Source organism: Meles meles, chromosome 2, assembly GCF_922984935.1.
Source record: "Meles meles chromosome 2, mMelMel3.1 paternal haplotype, whole genome shotgun sequence".
NCBI lineage: Eukaryota > Metazoa > Chordata > Mammalia > Carnivora > Mustelidae > Meles > Meles meles.
In genome coordinates this window covers 133,378,964-133,401,644 of record NC_060067.1, presented here as the reverse complement: position 1 = coordinate 133,401,644, position 22,681 = coordinate 133,378,964, and the positions used below count along the sequence as shown (strand labels likewise).

General features: G+C 36.0%; 1 protein-coding gene across 3 annotated transcripts in view; it reads left to right on the top strand.

Annotated features, from left to right (window-relative positions):
- Positions 1-22,681, top strand: part of FSTL5 (follistatin like 5) — a 753,549-nt gene that overhangs the window by 557,100 nt on the left and 173,768 nt on the right. The window lies entirely within an intron of this gene.

Sequence of the window (22,681 nt, the reverse complement as noted above, 5' to 3'; positions counted from 1 at the left end):
ATAGTACAGAGTAACTCATTCTAATTGAAAATTAAAGCATAAAAAACTTAAATTACTTTCTGAAATTTAAATATCAACAATTAGGCAACCATATGAGTTTTAGAAATTGAAAAAATTAAGCACCTTGAAATTTTAATCAGATTATCTGGTTGATCTTAATGATACTAAAAAACTGCTATTTATGTACATCAAATGTTATACTCTTAATTGTTAATTTAGTGGCTGTGATCATTGGCCATGTAGGCTGATACTCTATTTCCTTAAGATTTTTTATTTATTTAATTTATTAATTTAGTTTATTCATTGGGAGAGAAAGAGAGCATGTGGTTGGGGGGGGTGCAGAGGGAGAGAGAAGGAGAAGCTGATTCCTGGTGAGCAGGAAGCTGGACTCAGACTTAATCCCAGGACCTCGAGATCATAACATGAGTTAAAAGCAGATGCTTAACTGACTAAGGCACCCAGGTGCCCCTGATAGTATTCTTATAATCAGAGGTTTTTTTTTTTTTCTTTTCCTGATTTAATTCAAATTTTAGCTATTTAGTTCAATTGATGACATAGGATTGTATGTATGATACATTAATTCATACTGATTCACTTCCATATTGTGTGTGTGTGTGTGTATAACTTTATGATTTTTTTTTAAGATTTTATTTATTTATTTGATAGAGATCACAAGTAGGCAGAGGCAGGCAGGCAGAGAGAGTGGGGGAAGCAGTCTTCCTGCTGAGCAGAGAGCCCGATGCGGGACTCAATCCCAGGACACTGAGATCATGACCCAAGCTGAAGGCAGAGGCTTTAACCCACTGAGCCACCCAGGTACCCCTAACTTTATGATTTACAAAAGGAAACAAACTTACTTGGCTTGTCATAGGAACAGCAAGATGGCTTGTGTGGTTTGTATGAATTAAAAGGGGACTGACAGATATGAGCTTGGTGAGGTAGCCCGGGGTCAGATCACATAGATCCCTGGAGACCTAATTAAATATTTGGATTCCCACCCTAAGTATAATGTGGGAAGCTATCAAAGTATTTAGTGTACTAAATGGCATATTCTGTTTTGTTTTAAAATGACTGGAAGTATTGAGATCTGTTCAAATATTTTAATAGTCTAGGGAAGGGATAACAGTGGCTAAAAATATGTTAATGATGAAGAGTAAAAAGTAGTTAAATTTAGTATATTTACTGAAAGTAGATCTGATAATATTACTGAGGAATGGCATGTAAATATAAAACAGAATTAAAAAAAAATAAACCCATTAAATTTGAAACATTTAGATATATCTTTATAACATTAACTGAAAATAGAAGAAGCACATTTGGAGACTGAGATCAAATATATATATATATATATATATATATATATATATATGGACAAATTAACTTCAATATAATTTCTAGATGGAAATCAAGTATGCAATTTAGTATGTAAGTATGGAAATCAGAGGAGAGTGACAACCTAAAGTTGTATATTTAGATAATATCAATGTGTATAAACTGTATTTAAAGCCATAAGTTTGATCTTGATGAGGTCACCTTAGGAATGAGTATAAATATTCATATTGAGGATTAAGCCTTGGAGCTAAAGTTAACAAGTGGAGAAAAGAAGACTTAGAATGAGCACCTTGTGATGGAAAGTGTGTCCTGAGAAATCAATTAAAATGTACTGAAAAAAGTTTGAGAAGATTGGAGAGTTGATGGTTTGACTGTTGGGGGCACTCAATAGAAGCAGATCTAGGCCTTGGTTTCTAAAGCAAACCTAGTTGTAACTACCAATAGGTCAAGGCTTGGAAGCAAACTTTCAAGGACACCAATGAAGAGAGCATACAAGGTACAAAGGACGGGATGCATGCTACTCCCAGTGGTCTTAGATGTTTGGAGTTGGACTTTGGATACAGCAATTGTACCTGAGGATGCACAATCTTGGGAGGACAGAACAAGCCTGTTTGGGGGATGTTCTCTACCTAGATGCGGCATCCTGGGGAAATGGTTGTTTTTGCAAATCTGGTTCTTACCTTCCTCTTTGTTGTAACTGTTTATAGACTAATGGCCTCTTTGACAAAACTAAAGCTCTGAGCCATTTATTTGTTTTGTGAGAGATTCTCTCACAAAGAATCTTTGTTTTGTTTGGTTCACAATTAGTTCTGTCTTTTATATTCACTCCCAGTTCTAGTTCTCTTAGTCTAAGGACCAGCTGGTTGAGTTCTTAGTAGTCTGTAGAGTAATGCATGGTTCATGTTCTAGCAGCATCAGAATCACATGAAAAAATTATCAAAAGCGTAGAACTCTGGATTCCACTAACACTTTCTGGAACTTGATTTGAATACAGCACTTTGGCAAGCTTCCTAGGTAATTGTGATGCTTGGTAAAGCATGAGAACCATTTCAAATAACTGTTCTTTAGGCATTTCTGTTCCCCATTCATGTCTGAAGCAGGCTTCTTGCAGAACTTACTCATTTTCAGGCTCCAGCTGGGAAGCCCAGTAAGAAGGTTTTGAGCCAAACTGCAGGCCTTCGTGTTGCAAGATGTGCCCTGGACAGTACTGGAGAAATGCACCTTCCCTATTTTATCCCCACCTTGTGAATGAACTGCTTCCTCTCTGATCACAAGGTTTTTCTGAAGATGGAAATTGAGAATGTGGGAACCATGAAGTCTCAGCCACAGAGCTATGACCACCGGTCTCAGCATTATGAATTAATTTAGAGGACTTCAATATAAGCATTGACTGCTGCTGAGAGTTAATGCTTTCTCTCTTCTAGAAACAGATCCCTGAACCTGGGAGAAAAACCCTTCTCTTTCCAGTTACCTCCTACTACATTTAATCTGCTCCAAAATTCTTTGTATAAATGTTTTTATGAAGGTGCGGGGTTTGCAAAGAGGGAAAATGATGACATTACTGCTGAACATTGGTTGAGACTGAACAGAGAGAGAACTGCAGTAGATAGAGAGTGCTGTGGAGTTAAAGTAGGGGGATTTTATAAAAATTGTGGATATGATGCTCTTTTACGCTGATGTGAATAATCTGGTAAAGAGGAAATGCAGATCATTTAAGAGGGAAAAAAGGGAAAATTGCAGTAGTCAAGTTTGTAAAACGTTGATGTAATTAGTACACACATTGAAGGATTGGTCTTTGGAAGATGAATAGTTAATCTGTTGAAACAGGGAGCAAGACAGACTGGGAACAGATGCTCAGGGTGGAAACATGAGGAAATAATCCTCTTCGCATTGCTTGGATTTCTTCAGTGCAGCCAGGAATACCAACTATTGAAAGTGAGGAGTTTGTAAGAGCTGGTTTGAGCAGAGGAAGGGAGACAAAATAATTATCTTGCAGATCAGGAGGGTGATAGAAATAGCAGCTGATAGTTGGTATGTCAGGCAGATCTTTAGGTGTCCTTGAGGTGATAAATACTAGTATGTTTTCCTTCAGTTGTGGTGCATTTGCAATCATACAAAGAAGAGATTTGGGTGTGCATTTGCAATCATAGAAAGAAGAGATTTGGGTTAAACCAGCATTTTATTTTGTCAGGTGAGTAAGTGGAAGAGAGACAGGCATGAGGAAAATAATCAAGTTTACAAGAGAATTATTGTAATGCTGGGCCACAGAAGAAGTGGTAAGGTAAGGAAAGGGGTAGGTAAGGAAAACAGTGAGACCATGAGATATGTGAAATGAACTAAAATAGCGACTGGTGTTTCCAAGTTGATCAAGTACTTCTAAAATGGGGTGCTAGAACCAGCAAAATGCAGTTCCTTCCCTCAAAGCACTTTCTTAAGGCATCTGGCAATTTCTCTTTATCAGAAACACGTTTAATTAGGTCAAGTTTCTACAAAAGAATGCATGAACCACTAAGGTTTGATAGGTGTTCAGGGAGCCAGCTGTTCTAAATCTAACTTGCCAGTTCTATTCTTAGTTGAAAAGGAGAAATGAAGTGAAGAATAACATTAATTCATCAACATCAACCACAGTGGATCAAAACTTTGTTCTATGGCATCTTTATCAAGGAGGGAAAATAATAAGTACATTTCAAGGATCATCTTTAATATTTAAACCTATTTGAAGAAACCAGAAAGCAAGTAGAAAATGTATTGTATGTATATCAGTAAGAGATAACCTTTGGGCATGATAACAAAGACCCCAAGTCACGGGGGCTTAAAGAAGATACTGCTGTGTTTTCTTACATGTAAAAGAAGCCCAGATAAGGCACTTCAAAAGGCAACTCCATCATGTCATCATTATCCTTTGCTTCCCCTACCATGGTGAGAACATGGTTTCCATTCTCTGTGTCATCCCATGTTTTCCAAATGGCAGTGGAAATTCCAATTATCATGTTCATATTTCAACAAGGAAAAAGGAAAAAAGAGGGAGGAAAAATAACACCAGTAACCTGAGAGAGCACTTTTGAAATAACTTTAATGGAAGTAACAACAGTAACTTCCATTGACCCTCTCTAAATGCAGAGATTTAAGTATATTTCTTTGGCCTTATTGTTTTGCCATCCACAACAATTAAGGGTTCAATTACTTAAAAAAAGGAATAAATATTGGATAGGTCAGTGGCCAGCTTTGTTACAAAAATGTCTGGTGTACCAAAACATTTTGCAAAACAGTAGTAGAACAATGACACTTTATAAAATTACTTAGAAATGGTAGGATTAGCTGTAAAACATCAGCGGAACAAATAATTTGCTAAACAAGTGATTTCTTTTGTGTGTGTGTGTTTTCCTTTCCTTTGGTTTTGTCATGTTTTATATTTGTAATAATAACTTTAAGTGTGTATTTTATGTATAAATAAGTAGAATAAACTTGAGATCACTCAGAATATTATTATACGCCAATAGCAGAGGAATAGTTAGGAATGAGCTGTGACACTGGAAAAATACAATGAAAATGCAAATCAGATTAGCCAAATGACACATTTATAAACCAAATAAATCTCTAAACTGGTTTGACTCATTTTCTATACTTCATCCACTTTTCAGAAAGGGTTAAAAAGGCCTTTAGAAAATTAAGTTTTCACAGAAAACTTAACATATTTATCTGAGCAATTTTTCAATTAGTAATAAAAATAAAATATATCATCGATTACCATAAAAAGCTCTGAAAATACCACAAGTTATTGGAATTTGTGAAAGTGTTTTTGAAGTGCAAAGTCTATTTAAATATCCCAGGGTGCAAGCCAAATAAGTCTATCAATAGTCCTGTTTCTTTTCAAACAATGCAAAATTAGATTATTGAAATATGAGAGTGCTTCTGTGTCCTTGTCAGAAGAAACATTATGTATAAATCAAAGGAGCTTGACTCTGCCAGCGGAATTCATTTCATGCTTTTTCTTTTCTTTTTACATAAAGCAAATCGTCTTTAGATCTTCAGCTTATGAAACAGAACGTTTGAAATTTTAAAAGTCATTCAGTGTTTACACTACCCTCTGGGCAGAAAGCTTGTCCATATTCACAATAGACCTATAATGTATGCTGTAATGTCCCTCTCGTTCATATTGTTTAAGACTTACACATAATATCAAGTGGATTCTTTTTTTTTCCTGCCCTTGTCAGAAATGTGTGCACAAATTTGCTGGTTTTATAGGATGTCTATATAGAACACCCCATTTTTCTCCTTCGAAGTTTGAAAACATCTAAAAGAAGACACTAGAGCCAGAGGTATAGGTATGGAAACTTCACCTCCATTACTGACAAAGCTGTTTAGAGAAGGTGGCTTAAGTCTGGGCAACAATGGCCTCCTTTGTCTTGCATCATAGACTTGAACTTCCTTCTCCAGTCACAGGCAGCCTTCCCTGCCAAGGTTTCTGTATAGCCAAAATGCAAATGGGAATAAAACCTTGCTGCAAGCAGTAAGATCCAGAAAGCAGGTGGTAAGAGGCTTACATTCCCCCTTCTCTTCCTCCCTGGATGAGCAGGGAAAGGATGAGAAAGAAAAGCCTTGAAGGTTACTCTGACTCAGAGATTCTCTGTAGTTCTTCGGCAAACAGCATCTGCAGCTCCTTTTCAAGGCAAATTCTCAGACTTGCACCCACAGCTACCAAATCAGAAACTCTGTGCCTGATGGAGAGTGATCCATGTTTTAACAAACTCCTCATATTCTGACCATGTTTCAGAATCACTGCTCTAGAAATGTTAATCCTTAAAGACCTGAGAAGTGGACTATGTGTTCCTTCCTCATACCCTCTAGCTTTCTTCTCTTAATTTCGACTTGAAACTAAGCTCACAGTGATCTTGGGAAGTGGCTCTCTCTTAAGGGGTGGGATCAGCCATGTATCAAATCAGTCATCCCTCTCAAGAGGTCTGGCAGCAGACATGTTGATGTTGGTGTCTTGCCCAAAACCTACCTAGCTAGGCCTTCTCAACTGTGGTGGACATCCCCTGATGGCTTGATGCTACAGGAATGTGTCCCAAACCACTCTTCTAAGAATTTTATTTGACACAGGAAGCTTTATCAGCTGAACTCGAGGCAGTCTAAATGTGCCAGGGATTTAATGTCTTACACGGACAGTCCTTAACCAGTGAGGGACACAAGTGAAAAAGTAAGGACTTCCTTCCTTCTTTCTTTCTCTCTCTTTCTTTTCCTATTCCTTTCTCTTTTTCTCTCTCTCTCTTTCTTTTCTTTCTCTTTCTCTCTCTCTTCTTCCTTCCTTTCTCCTTCTTTCCTTCCCTCCTTTCCTTTCCTTTCCTTCCCCTCCCTTCTCCTCCCCTCCCCTCTCCTTCCTTCCCCTTTTTTTCTTCTTTATCTTTTCTTTCCCTTTTTATTTTTTCTTTTCTTTCTTTTCTATTTTTCTTGCATCCATCTTACCTTTCTGATCTCTAGCTTATGCTTTCTGGGATCACGTCCCAAATCAGCAACATGAACCTAAGTTCTTTTCTCAAAGCTGCTTTTGGGGACAGTCACATTTAAGAATGTCCTTACGTTGATAATAAATGTCCTTTGGTAGCTCCCCCTGCAAGCTACTGATAGGCACCATATGTTTGCTTCGAGAAGGCTTTGAAATATGATTGAACATTGTATTAATTAATAGAGTCCAGAGTCTGAAAATTCTGTACCTACTATTCTCCATGCTAAATTATGTCCAGTTACACTGTTCGATAGAGCTCTTCAGAGCCTCTGCAGTTATATTAAATCTTGACATTAAGACACTACAATTATGTAATAGCAAGAGCATATACATGCTCAAACTTTAATATGTAATCTAATTATTAAATTCCCACCAAGAAATAAAACTTCAAAGAAATAAATCCAAAGTAATTAATATACAAAATTAAAGTATACTGCCCTTGCAACATAAAATCTAGAGAAAGTCCAGATGTTTTAATTACAAGTAAAGTTCAAGACTCAAATTCTTCCTCTAGTTCTTATTTTATTTCCTTTTGGTGAGAGAGGTCCTTGAAAAGTTTATGGTTTTGGTATAAATTCAACATCTTTATCTTGGGCTAATTCTCATTCGATTTAAGTGTATCATCTTGCTATTTATTTTCAAATGGTCACATCTATTCTTATTATTTCCTTGTATTTTCTTTCTGTTGGATTGCATAACTTTTAGAATTCTATTTTATCTTCAGGATGGACTTGTCAGCTATATCTATTTGCTTAATTTTTTTAAGTGTGGCTGTAAGCTATATTTGCAATATGCAACTTTATCCTATCACCACGTATCTTCAAATAATATTTTATTACTTCACATTTAAAATAAAAACCTTAAAACAGAAATCTTAGGTCCCTTCCTTTCCATCCTTTGTGATAATACTGTTAAATATTTTATTTCTATGTATGTTACAAACTCTATAACACATTGTTTTATTTCTGCTTTTAGTAAGTAAATATTCTGGCGCAACCAGGTGGTTCAGTTGGTTGAGTGTCTGACTCTTGATTACAGCTAAGGTCATGATCTCAGAGTTGTGGGTTTGAGTCCTGAGTGGGGCTCTGCACTCAGCAGAAGTCTGCTTGAGATGCTCCTTCTCTTTCTGCCCCTCCCCCCACTCACCCATGCACACATAATAAATATGTAAATCTTTAAAAGGTGGCACCTGGGTGGCTCAGTGCTTTAAAGCCTCTGCCTTTGGCTCAGGTCATGATCCCAGAGTCCTGGGATCTAGCCCTGCACTGGGCTCTCTGCTCAGCAGGGAGCCTGCTTCCTCCTCTCTCTCTGCCTGCTTCTCTGTCTACTTGTGATCTCTGACTGTCAGATAAATAAATTTAAAAAAAAAAATCTTTAAGTCTTTAAAAGAATAAGTAAATATTCTTCAAAGATATTATTTTTTAAAAAGAAGAGACAAACTTTTACTGTTTTTGATCCTCCTCATTCATTTATGTAAATCCAAATTTCTCCATTTTCTTTTAGCCTAATAAACATTTTTTCAACAATTTTATCAGCAATTTGGTTGTGGAAAGGTATTTTTCCCCCTTCATTTAAGAACATTTCTGCTGGATATTGAAATTTAGGAAGGCAGTTTCTGTTTTCTGCTTTTCTTTCAATATTTTACTGATGTTGCATTATATTCTGGCTTGTAGGCTTTAATGCTTTATAAAAGAGAAGTCACTTATATCTCTTGTCTTTTCTTTTCTTTTTTTTTTTTTTTTAAATTTTCCTCTGGAAGCTTTTTAAGGTTTTCATTTTTCACTGGGTTTCAGCAATTTAATTATTAATATGCTTTGATTCTGTTTTCTCTACTTGTATTTATCCTGTAGGGATTATTCAACTTCTTGGAATTTGGGATATACATTTTTAGTAAATTTGGAAAAAAAAAAACGGCCATCATTTTTAAGTAGATTCCTGCTTTCTCTCTCCACTAGGAATTCAAGTACAGATATGCATGGCTGCTTGACATTTTTCTATAGGCTACTAAAATCAGTTTTATTTGTTTCCCTCTTCATGCTTTGTCCCCATTATACTTCAGTTGAGATAGTTTTTACTGCTCTGACTTCAAAGTCACAAATCTGTTTTGCTGCATGTATAATTTGACATTAAACCCAACCAAAGTATTTTAAAGATATACTTCAGATACCGTATTTTTCAATTTCAGATTTTGATTGTTTTTTATGACCTCCATTTTTCTCCTTGATTGTGTTCATGTTTCCCCTTAAATATTTGAATCTATCTATACCAGATATTTTGAAGATCATTTCATGGTCTTTGAAATTTTGTATCTTTTTCTATTGATCAATATTTTTCTTGCATATGAGTCATATTTTCCTTCTCACATCTGTCTTCTGTTGTTGTTGTTTGTTTTTGTTTTAGATGATGGAAATTGGTGAGAGAGATTTGTGGGATTCCTTTTAGAAGTGTTTCTTTGACATTAGCATATCTGTTAGACCTTATTTGAAGCTTTCTTTTTAATTCAATTTGAGTATCTCTAGAGTAAACTTTACACTAAGGTTTGCTTCACTATTTTCCTAAGATGTAGTGTTTCTGGGGTCTCTATGAGGTGTTTAATGAAGTTCCTTTAATCTGTTTTTGGTTTTTTGATTTTTGGTTGTTTGTTTGTTTTCTATTAGGTCTCTCTAGTTGGGAGTCTGATGAATCTAACTTATATGTCACCTATCCTTGAGTAAGCTCTTGAAGTTTTTAAATTTATAGCTCCCTAGTAGTAGTTCTTTCTATAGTCATTGAACTTTGCATGACTTTGTGGTGTTTCATCCTATGGTTTGAACTGAAGCCCCAACAGAAACCTGATTCAGATTCATGTAGCTTTTTCTTTCTTTCTTTCTTTTTTTTAAATATTTTGTTTATTTATTTGACAGAGAGAGTGGTCACAAGTAGGCAGAGAGGCAGGCAGAGAGAGAGGGAGAAACAGGCTCCCCACTGAGCAGAGAGCCCGATGCGGGGCTCGATCCCAGGACCCTGAGATCACGTCCTGAGCCGAAGGCAGAGGCTTAAACCGCTGAGCCACCCAGGAACCCCCATGTAGCTTTTTCTATCACTACATACTTCTGTCCTTTCTGGCACTCTTCCTACAAATTCCAGGTCTCAAGTTTCCCTGAATTCCAGGAAATGGAATGAATTTCCTTTCAGTTTTGAGCAAGACCCTTCAATTCCTCTGCCTCATATCAACAAAAACTAAATGTCTCTAGGGAGAAAACTGAGGAAATTATAAGCTCAACCCATTTTCTTCTTTTTTCTCCCCCCCCCCCCCACCCAGGGATCATGATCTTCTGCTGATGGTTTTGCAACATTTGATAATGATTGTTTCATATTGGCTCTATTTATCTATAACAGAGGCTTATCTGTTCTACATTTTCTATCATGACCTTATATCTCATATGAACCATTTTTTTTTTCTTTCTCCAAATTTTTATTTCAATTGCAGTTAGTTAACATACAGTGTATTATTACCTTCAGGTATAGAATTTGGTGACTCATCACTTACATACAATAGCCAGTGCCCATCACAACAAGTTCACTCCTTAATACTCATCACTTATTTAACCCATCCCTCCACCCACCTTCCCTCTGGTAACCATCAGTTTGTTTTCTATTGTTAAGAGTCTGTTTTATGCTTTGCCTCTCTCTGGTCTTTTTTTTTTTTTTTCTATGTTCATTTGTTTTGTTTATTAAACTACATATATGAGTGAAATCATGTGGTATTTGTCTTTCTCTGACTGACTTATTTTGCTTAGCATAATACACTCTAGCTCCATCCATGTTGTTGCAAATGGCAAGATTTCATTCTTTTTGATGGCCAAGTAATATTCCACCGTGTGTGTGTGTGTGTGTGTGTGTGTGTGTGTGTGTACCACTTCTTCTTCATCCATCGTCAGTTGATGGACATGGGCTTTTGCGCTCTTCCCATAAAATGACTATTGTTGATAATGTTGCTATAAACATCAGGGTGCCCTTTTGAATCTGTATTTTTGTATCCTTTGGATAAATACCCAGTAGTGCAACTGCTGTATCATAAGATAGTTCTAGTTTTAACTATTTGAAGATATTCCATACTGTTTTCCAGAGTGGCTGCACAAGTTTACATTGCTGCCAACAAGAGTAAGGGGGTTCACAGGAACCATTTTTTAAAAGACTGAGAGGTTTTGTTAGTTAAAGTCAAGCTTTCTCACAACCCTTATTTGTAAACCTTCTGAAAGTTGGTAGACATGGCTGATGCTGACAGCACCAACACTATGTGAAATAAATTTAGAAATTTTGAGGAATGCTTGTTTTGTTCTCAATGTCCAGTACTTAATTCTGCCACAAGTAGAGCAGGCACTCAGTAGTACATGAAGAGAGGAGAATGAACAACAATAACAATAGCAACCACAAAAACAACAGCAACAACAGCAGCAACAGATTATGTTTTGGCTGTAGTGGAATATGAGTCTTCCTATATCAATTTCTCAAGGCTAAAGAAATTATTCTGAATTGATCATAACTACCCCAAAATAGGTTAATTTTGTGATTACATGTGAAGAAGAGATTGTTATATGCCAAATAATTTTCTACAGCTTTCTTCAGTGATAAAGGCCCACTTTCAGCCAGTTTCATGACTACTCACCTAAAAGTATCTTTCCCAGATGTCTTTGAAGCTAAGTATTGCCCTGTAACAAGCTTTTTGCTAATGGAGTATGCTAATAACTAATGTGCTTAATGCCTGGAGTTTGTTTATTATTTATTTATTTATGATTTATTTATGATTTTATTTATTTGAGAGAAAGAGTGTACAAACAGGATGAGTGGCAGACAGAGGGAGAAACAGGCTCCCCACTGATCAGGGAGCCCAATGTGGGACTAGATCACAGGATGCTGGTATCATGACCTGAGTCAAAGGCAGACACTTAACGAACTGAACCACCGAGGTGCCCCTAATGTCTGGATTTTAACATATATAAGGGAAGTTATGTGCTTTCCTTTCTCTTTTTCTTTGTTTCTCTTTATTGGACTATGGATCTAATAGTGGCAGCTGAGGAGATAATGTTGAATTGAGAGAAAGGAAATGATGTTTTAAAGTTAGCAGAAGAAAAAAAATTTCCTGGTCATGGAAGGCTTAATAATATCTTCAGAAAAGATATTCACATCCTAATCCCTGGAACTCGTGAATCTTACCTAATACGGCTTTTGAGGAGAGTTACATATGTGGTTAAGCTAAGGAGCTTGAGTTGGAGATATTATCCAGGTAGGTTCTAAATATATAAGCACCCGCACACAAATGAGGCAAAAAAGTCAAAGAAGGAAATGGGACCCATGATAACAAAAGGAAGTGGTTGGAGTGATTTGATAAAGGGGTCATGGTCCAAGAAATGCAGGTGGTTTCAAGAACCCAGAAATAACAATGGGAAGATTTCCCCTAAGACTCGAGAATGAACGAGCCGTGCCAGCACTTTGACTTCATTTCCCTAAAATTGTTTTTGGACTTTTAGACTCTAGAAGTTTAAGAGAATAAATTTTTGTTCCTTTAAGACACTAACCCTGTAGTAATTGTTTCAGCAACACTGAATTTTGTAACAAGATCAAGTTACCAAATTAACCTTTCACCATTTCAAGGACTTACATTTGGTTTAAGTCGCTGTCTTTGGGTCTCCTTGTTATAACAACATCCACACTGTCAAGCCACCATACCATTTTATGACTACGCTAACAGAAGTTGTATCTTATTTAAGCCATGACTTTATTGTGGCTCTGTTACATCAGGTCAACCAGTATTTTATCTTTATTTATCAGGTTTATTGTCATTTCTCCTACAGTCCAACTGCAGACTGGTAGAGAGGCTCTCTTTGATGTATTCAGTGATTCAGGATCCTTCTATCTATAGGCCACAGTATTATGTAAGACCATGCTACTGCCATGGCCTTGTTACAGTCTATGAACTTTCTCTGAACTGTTATCCATCCATGAAATAAAGTATAGAAATTATTAGTAACCTCAAAAATATTTTTATAGTAATTGCATATTTCTACACCGTCTATGTAAAGGATCCTCTTACCTGGTAACTATAGCTTTGAAAGAAAAAAAAAAAAAAATCTCCTGATGAGTTTGAGAATCACTTCCCTAAAGCCTTGGGATCCTCCAGTAGAGCCTCTGCTTTGTTTGTTTGTTTGTTTGTTTGTTGTTTGTCTGTTTGTTTAGCAGATAACAGAGGAGACAGCACTTTAAGGATTGTGTAGGAGGCTTATAGGGTGGGCCTTGTAGCAGGTAGCCCTTTTGCCTACTTACTAGGATTCACAATTAGTACATTCTGTTGTAAGGGAGTTTGAGAAAGAGAGGCTGGCTCTGGGTTCAGAACGAAACGGTAATACTTATAGTGTGCATCCAGCCTGATTTTGTCGCGAGAACACAATGCTCGTAAGCTTTCTGGGAGAAAGACTAAGTGGTGTAGAGTGCTACCTCTTTAAGAAAATATTTAGGACAATCATATTGTCTCTGGGGAATAGGCGTTTTTGGAACCAGTGCCACATGAAGTTACTTGTATTTGTGAAACCAGGTCCACAAGTATTTCACCAAGGCCCCACATTGCTTCAGCTGACATATAGCCTTTAGCTGATTCTGAAACTAAAATTGAGATTAATGTTTCTGAAAACTATGCCTTCAGGGGACTACTGGTGACCTTAACTTCACCATGAGCTCTACACTGTGTCATTTCCTCAGCTTGGAAGGATTGCAGACCTTGTGTAGTATGTATTTCTATTACATTTTTTCCTGCTCTATTGCTCTCTTTCTCTTTAGTTGTTCCATTATTTATTTCAGGAGTGTTCACCAACTTCATTATCGTCTTAATTTGGACTCTCCCTTTTCCTCTGGCAGGGCAGTATGCTAGAAAAAAGTGTCTTCCTTCTTCTTTATTGCTCTCTGCCTTTGGGCCCAAACATTTTGTTCTTGTGTGTTTCTTTATAGGTTGTCCTGTGGGATCTTTCACAGGGAGAGATTTGAAAATATCGCATCTGGATCTGCCAAAAACATTCACAGTCCAGACAAATATTGTCCACCTTCTCCTTCTTGATTCAAGTAATCCCAGCCAGAGGTTCTTCTTCCATTGGAACAGTATCTAACCTGTGTCCGGACATGATCCTCAATATTTTGCCTAGATTCCTTTTAGCATGTTTCCTCTTCACTCTGTTTTCCCTCAGAATCTTTTTTTCCATAGATTTCCTGGTCATGTGCCCTGAGTTGCGGAGGATAGCTCCATGGCCACCTGCAGTGACTGTTATTTTGAATTACAGCCAGGGATGCTATGAGAATCTGATACTTCTCTTCTGCCCTTCTAATATTTTTTTCCCCCGCAGTCAGTGTAAACACTTGATAGATATCTGTGAGATATTATTCTCATTGCTGTGTATTGCCAACTTACTATGATCATTCCTATTCTTGTGTATCCCTAATTTTACCTTTGTGGGATCAGCTCGTGTCCCGACTGTGCTTAAAATCCTATCGTGGCCCCCAGGGTCACTCAGATTGAAAGCCAGTCTTTCAAAGCCCATCAAAACACTGAATATTCTGATTTTTATGTCATCTTCCTATTCTGCTACTCTTCCTTTTGCAAACTTCACTCCAGCTGCATTAAATGCTCTTTTTGTCTTTAAGTATAGGAAGCATTTTCAGTTGGCTATTCCCTCTGCCTAAAGATACTTTCCAGATGCCCACCAGGCTCAGTTCCAACCTCCTTCAACTCTTTGGTTAAATGTTCCTTTTTTTTAATGAAACCTATGCAGACTACACAATTTAAAATTATAACTAATCCCACCCTCCCACTTGCAGTCACTCTCAACTTTATTTATCGATAGTGCTATTACCCTCTAATAACTTCACACATCCTAACATATTATTTATGTTATTTTTTCTGTTATATTTTAATATCCTTGAAATAGGGATACGTTCTACATTCTAGGGTTATAAGAACCAATGTGTCTATTAAACTGGAAGCAATTTTCTCTTTGTTATTAATATATGTTATAGCATCTTAGACTTAAGGCAAATTACTTTTTTAATATGTTCATAGTTTATTTTTGGTCTATTTTTACCAGAGGAGATTATTTCTCTGTCTGCCTGTCTGCTTTTTGGTACCCAGAATGAAGCCATTTGCTGATTAAATACATAAGAATGATAAATAAATGTTCCCTTTTTTTCCTAGTTCAAGATCCCTTTGAGGAATCATTCTACTCTGCTTTCTTAGATTTTTCCATTCTTTTCAGGGTCAGATGGCTGGGGGGACTACCTATGGTTTTATTAAATAGACAACTAAAACATTCCTCGGTTTTTAATGATACCCTTTTTAGGAGCTGGCTGTAGGTGACATGTGCTTATGCATGTGTGTCTGCGTGTGTATACATTGGACTTCAAGATCTGATTTTTCCTTTCATATCAGTCTGCTCTGTCCTCTAAGATGTCCTCCTAAGTTAATCTCTCTTTTCCAGTTTAATCAGTCTTCTTTTCTTTTGTTTTAATTTGTTGCTATTCATGTCTTGATAGAAAATGAAAGGATATTTTTTAATGGCTTCTGTTCCTCCTGACATCCTAAGCAAACCTAATTCTTAGAGACAGTGGGGGTATGGAAGTTTAATTTCCAGTTTAGGTTTTTAGTTGGCAGTATTTTCACCGGCAGTTGATATTCTATCCAGCCCTTGAGATTTATTTCTCTAGAATAAAGATAAGATACTTTTTTTATTTTGCATTTGTCTGTTAAAAAAATATATCATCTTTCTTTGGGTCAAGACACACTATAGATCCCTGAAATCTAAAGCCATGATCAGAGTTTATATAATTAAGGAATCCAGAGTACTTGTGACCACTATCAGTGGGATGGTACTTAAGTCTTTGAGAAAGCTTCCCTTTTTGTAACAAAAAAGTAGTTAATGGGATTTGGGTAGTCAATTTAGTATTGCCTACCTAGGTATGCCACTAATAATATAAAGGAATAACCTGTACTTAGGGCTTTATAACACTAATGGAATTAGCTGCCTATGCATTAGGGGAAAAAAAGCAAAACAAAACAACAAAAACCCTTCCTACAGACATGGTTGAGAAACACAGCAAAAGCCACTTACTGATACATAAAAAGGATTTACCTTTACTTTGCCTTTGATTAAAATACCCGACCAAAGTGCACCTGTGTAATTCAAAATTGAATTATGACAGCCTATACAAACAGGGTGACCTGCTTCTTAAGGTCTGTCTTTGTTAGACACAGTTCTGCCTACATAAACACAGCTATTCATTTATGGGGGAAAAAAGTCACCCAATGGGATCAAATCTAATTAGCCGGTATTTATTGAAGCTTAAGGCCTAAAGCCACTTGCTAAGGCTGCAGCATATGGAAACCTACTTTCCTACTCTCTCTCTTCTCTCTCTCTCTATAAAATCACCCTGAAAGCATGTACTATCTAAGTTACCCTCCAGAGCTATTTCAAAAGCTGTGATTCCTCCTGGTGTTATTATGTCAACAAAACTTTGCTCTATAAATTTGTCAAAGTTTCCCAAGGAATCAGATGTTGAGCATCTAAGAGATGGTAAATATCCCCAGTTTCTTCCCCTCCTGATCTGATCTTCAGAAACAATTGAGAGAAAGATAGTGAGTTATATAAATGTCAGCATATCATTGTGGAAAACCTGCTTAGAGAATGTGTTTGAGATCTATGACAATTGTTTAATTTCCATAATTTAATATGCTTAATAACTCATGAACATTGCTATAGGCCTCAGCACAGGGAAACAAAGCCGAGACCTGATTTTCCCCAGAGCAGAACAACACACATCCTCTTTACACACAGACCCCAGATGTGAGAAGAAAGAACTGAACCAGCTCAGTCTTTCTTCAAGTATGCCAAGCCAATACTTCCTCCGTCCTCCTACTTGTGGACTTTTGGAAGTCTTGCAAGAGATACAGTCATCTCCATGAACCAGAGTTACTTGGAGTCTTTTGTTAATAGGAGCAAATCTCTCAGGTAGATGACTCATTCTCCGATACTATTGTTTTGTATTCATCCACGATTGACTCAGACCTAAATTTATTTGGCCAGAACTCTTTTTAGGGTATAAGTGAATGTATTCATGGACTTTCATGGGTGAGCGAATGTACTAAATCTTATTTTTAAATGCTACAAAATTATCTTTCTTCATAAAATTATAATGATTATTTCGACAGGCCCATTTAGATTAGCACGACCTAGTTCACTGGGCTGGTTTACATTTGTCCATAGAAGTGCTGTTTCATAGAAGATTTCTGTGTATACAAGTACTAGGTAATGTTACAAAACACTCATGAGGTGGCCAGCACTTAAAGAACAGTATAATGACTAATTAATGTAATGACACTTGTATAACAAGAGAGTTGAAAGAAGGTTAATGTGATAATGAGGCTTATTTGATCTTAAAGATTTAGCATGAAGGAGCTCTCAAGATAGCTTAATTAGATTTTAAGCACCTTTTGCAATTTGCATGTGTACTTGTTAATCCATATGTTCTAAAAATAAATTTTACTTCATTTAAATTAATGAATTTGTTCATTCTCTTCCATTCTGCTGGTTTACTGTTATTGGCGATGGTGTTTCCCTGAATTTTTCATTTGATATATGTATTATTTACAATTATTTCTTTCATATTCTGCTTAAATTGCAGTTCAATCCAAAATAATAAGATGTTTTAAATTATGAAACAATAGCTTAGTATAACGCAGGCAGTTACGGCCAGTCATGACTGGACCCATTTAACTCCTTTATATGTCATTTAGTATACCATATTACACCGTACAATATATCAGTAAATATGATTTCATTATTTGATACCTGTATCATTTTTAAACTTGGCCAAATGGAAAGAACATTTTAGAAATTATTTAACAATCAAATAGGACATCATTTGTAGCAGTAATTCAGTTAATTGTAGACAGTTTCTGATATCTTGGGAAAGTAGAGAATTACATTTTCACATTCTGTATTTTGGCTTTGAGGAGTTCTCCAAATTAATACCTCTTTATGCTTTTCTTATGAGTGATGGTTGTAATTCATTTACATGATTTTTACTACCCAGTCCTTTTTTTTTTTTCTTCAATGCAGTTTACTCTTGTAGCACATTACTTCTTGAAGCCATCAGGGTCTGAGTATAGGCATGGGTGGGCCTCCCATTTTCTCTGACCTCATTCAGATCCATTTGCTAAGGCTCAGATTGTGTTCCACGTTCATGTGCAGTAGCCACAAGCATTGTAGCTCTCAGTAATTTCTTTCACCTTAGACATTCTGCCTTGCCACACGCGCGCTCACACACACACACACACATACACACACACACATATTTTTTCATTGGAAGCAATTAGGTTGATTTTCATAGCATCTTTCTTTAGGGTCTTGATGTATATGGAGCTTTGCAATTAGATATCCAAAGAACGAGGGCCATGTTTCATAAATTCTTTTTTTCCTATAGGCTGAATTTTGTACTTTGCAGATAGGACACAGTAAGCAGTTATATATTGATTTATTTTGCTTGTTGAACTGGAAACTTTTTTGTTTAAGGTTTTATTTATTTATCTGAAAGAGAGAGAGATCACATGTAGGCACAGAGGCAGGTAGAGAGAGAGGGAGAAGCAGGCTCCCTGCCAAGCAGAGAGGCTAATACAGGCTCAATCCCAGGACCCTGAGATCATGACCTGAGCGGAAGGCAGAGGCTTAACCCACTGAGTCACCCAGGCACCCTGGAAACTTTTTTTTTTTTTAATATACTAAAAAATAATCAACTAAATGACCGTGGGCTGATAAAGATTGGCCACTCTACATGTACCATGGTATTTGTATCTCCATATACATTTGACCCTTGAACAATGTGGAGGTTAGGGGTGCCAACAATCTTATAGTTGAAAATCTGTGTATAGCTTTTGACTCCCCCAAAACCAATAACAACCAATAGACTACCATTGACTGCAAACCTTACTGATAACATAAGCCATTAGTTAACACATATTTTGCATGTTATGTTTATATACTGCATTCTTACAAAAAAGTAGGCTACAGAAAAGAAAATTTTATTAAGAAAACCATAAGGAAGAGAAAATACATTTATAGTACTGTACTGTATTTACCAGAAAAATTTGCATATAAAGAGACCTATGCAATTCAAACCTGTGATCTTCAAGGATCAGCTGCATAGTAGTCTCACAATGATGAAAGCAGTGTTTGGATTAAACTCACAGTAGAAAATGTCATTAATTAAATGTGGTGGTATAAGCACGGACATAGCTCCTACCCATGCTTCTTGAAATTCGTGTGTCAGACAAATCCAAAAAGTTTGTGTAAGGTGCAAAGAAGAACTTTTCCAAATTGAGTCCATGAACACATCTTAGCTTGAGTACATTTTCTTTTAGTAGCAGGATTGCCATCATTTACATAAATAATTTTAGATGAGAGGGGCACCTGGGTGGTTCAGTGGGTTAAAGTCTCTGCCTTCGGCTCAGGTCATGATCCCAGCGTCCTGGGATCGAGCCCCGCATCGGGCTCTCTGCTCAGTGGAGAGCCTGCTTCCCTTCCTCTATCTCTCTGCCTGCCTCTCTGCCTACTTGTGATCTCTGTCTGTCAAATAAATAATAAAATCTTTAAAAAAATAATTTTAGATGAGAGCCAAAAAGAAAGGTGTGGTCATACAATAGCACTTTTTCTTCAGAAATCTACATATACATTTATGGCAGTATATTTATGGAGATTATATTAAGGACAAGGTGGTTTCAATTTAGTTGAGATGATGAAGCAAGCATACTTCTAGAAGTTTAATGCCATAAATAAAGACTCTATATTGACCACATGCTAAAAGATGTTGTTGTTACTTGCTAGTTATGATGAATATGATGATGGTGATAGACAAGATAAGCTAAAAGAAAATGAGAAGACAGTATAGATTTGAAGGCTCTGATTATTTTACTGTTCATAAGGCAGCCTGAGAAGTTCTCTTTTGCTTCTGACTCCAGCTAACACAAATTAGCTTAAGTAGCTTTGCCAGAGATTAAGCAAAGGGAATGCTCTACACTAACATCTAGAATAGTGACTTGAGAGGCTTCATGACAGAATACAGATTATTTTACCTGTCATATAGTTGCACAAGGGATTAACAATAGAAAATAGATCCTTTGTGACTATCAGCAGGGCTTTATCATGATTCATAGGTGATATATGCCATCAAATTTTAAAAGTTTCCTCTAAATCACTTTTTAAGACCACTGATTATTTTAAAATAAAAGCAAGTAATAGGCAAAACACCCAATGATAGTACTACTCCCAATAAATACAACAGTCCCTTTTCTCACAAATGCTAAGTCAGAATGTCTTAAAAATAAAAATAAAAATAAAATATTTCTTAGGAAGTATCTGGGAAATTTTATGGATGATAACAAGCATTTTACAGTAATTATCACAGTTTTAAAAACTATATTAGTTTTAAAAGTGAATATTTTAAAGTAATACATCAATTGTGTCAATATAATAGTAATTGTTTGCTGAAAGTAAGCCTCTAGAAGGAATACTTCTAGAAGGAATACAAATAATGTGTTATTTGATCAACTGACAGATTTTAGCGAATATTTTAAGGTATATATAGTGCAGCAAAAAAAAAAAAGTGGTAAATAGTAGTGCCATCTATTGATAAAACTGAAAACTACAGTTTCCTTTTAAGAAAAACTAAGAACTTATAGGAATATGTTTCCAAAAAAAAAAATTCTTTATTGTTGCGATTATTTTAAATTATTATTGTATCACATGAAGTACTGCACCTGTGTTAAAAATAATAATTGTGTGAATGTGTGTGTATATGTATGTGTGTATATGTATGTCTTTATGTGTGTACAATTAATAATGTTATACTTCACATAATAAACACTGGTTATTGATTTAAGTTTAGTTAGGCTGTTATCCAATTGAATAAAATAAATTTAATCACTGAAGAAAATTAACTTTAATATTATACACTTTTTCCGCTAAAAAATTAGGCAATAAATAACTATACGGTAGTGATGAATCATTGTTTCTTTTTTGTTTATTCTAATTTAATACGCAGAAAATACTTTAACACATAAAAATTTGAATATTTACCTTTTAGCATACTACTATGACCATTTTAATATTTCTTTTTCTTTTCAATTTTGGTTTGATTATATATAGTAACAGACTACTGTTTAAAAAACTTTTAAATTAGATTAGCTAGTCTAAATAATTCTAAATTATACTTTCAATTTTTCCAATTTGTTATAGTACACCTGGATAGAACAGTCTATGTCCTTTCTGGCCAAACTATCACAGATGACACAGAATAGTTTAGGAGAGCTAGATTTTTAAAAAATCTGTACTAATTAAGGGGCAATACTACAGATAGGAAAGAAGGAGAAGGCAGTGGTAATATCCTTTGACCTCTAGGGTTTGATTGGATTATATGTTGCAGGTAACACATGCCAGAACATTAACAGGTACGGCAGAGAAAGCAATGGATTAACAAGAGCAGAAACAATAAAAACAAACACAACCTTAATAGGGAGGAACTAAAATGGAGGCTGAAGTGAAACCAGGGCCAACTTCGGCATGCTATTATGGTGATAGAATATAAAGAATGTTAGAATATAAAGAATATAAAGATGTTATCAAGCTGTTTATTCATTTATTCATATCACATTTATTACATATTACATATGTAATTTATCTATTTTTATAATTGTAGATGAGATCTATTTTATACTATGCTGGATGCTGAGGACCCAATAGTGAATTAATGATAATTATATTCTTTGAAGTGCTTTCTGTCATTCTCTATGCTATTTCAAGTTCTCATTAAATACAGCACTTGGGTGGTTCAGTCGATTAAGCGACTGCCTTCAGCTCAGGTCATTATCCCAGAGTCAGAGGATCAAGCCCCAAATCAGACTCCCTGCTCAGTGGGGAGACTGCTACTCCCTTCCCTGCTCATGCTTACTCCTCTCTCTTTCTCTCTCTCTCTCCCCCTCAGTCTCTCTCTCTCTCAAATAAATAAATAAAACTTTTAAAAAATTAAAAAAAAATACAAGCACCTTCTCCTCAAGAACTTTGCTTTTTTATATATCATTAGTGACATTGTAAAAAATAGAGAAATATAGTACAAGCAAAATTTGAATGGGACTACAAAGTTGCAATAACTAAGGTGGTGTTATACTCATATTGAATAGACATATAGGTCAATGAAGCAGAACTGGGGGAATTGAAGAGAGGAAAATAGATGTATATTGGAGGAGAACAAGGAAAAATACAAACCTTTGAGCATGGACTGGAATTCACAAGATTGGCCGAATACCCATGTCAGTTCTCACTTCCTCCAACCTCAATGAGGTGAGAGTTGAGATTCTGATCTCTGTTGAACAGAACCAAATGCACACCAAGCCCAGAATTTACCAAGCTGAAGGAAAGGGGAGCAGTTGCAGGCCTGGCTGCTGCTCTTCATCACCAACATCTGAGCCCCAGATAAGCAGCACTGTGTGGCTACAAGATCACATAAGGACCCTTTCCCAACTTTCAGAATGGCTTTTGGTTTACTTCTGCCCAACAAACCTCAGGCAAAATTAAACTAACTCTTATTAAAAAAAACCCCAAGACCAAAAAACAATCTCTTATCCACCTACTTTAATTGGAAAAATACAAGAAAGGGAATTCTTGGATATGTAGTTCAGCCTAGCTGCATTGAGACACTTAAGCCACTAATATTTTATTTATTTTACCTTACTTTATTTATTTTAGTTTCATTTAGTTTAGTTTATTTATTTTACTT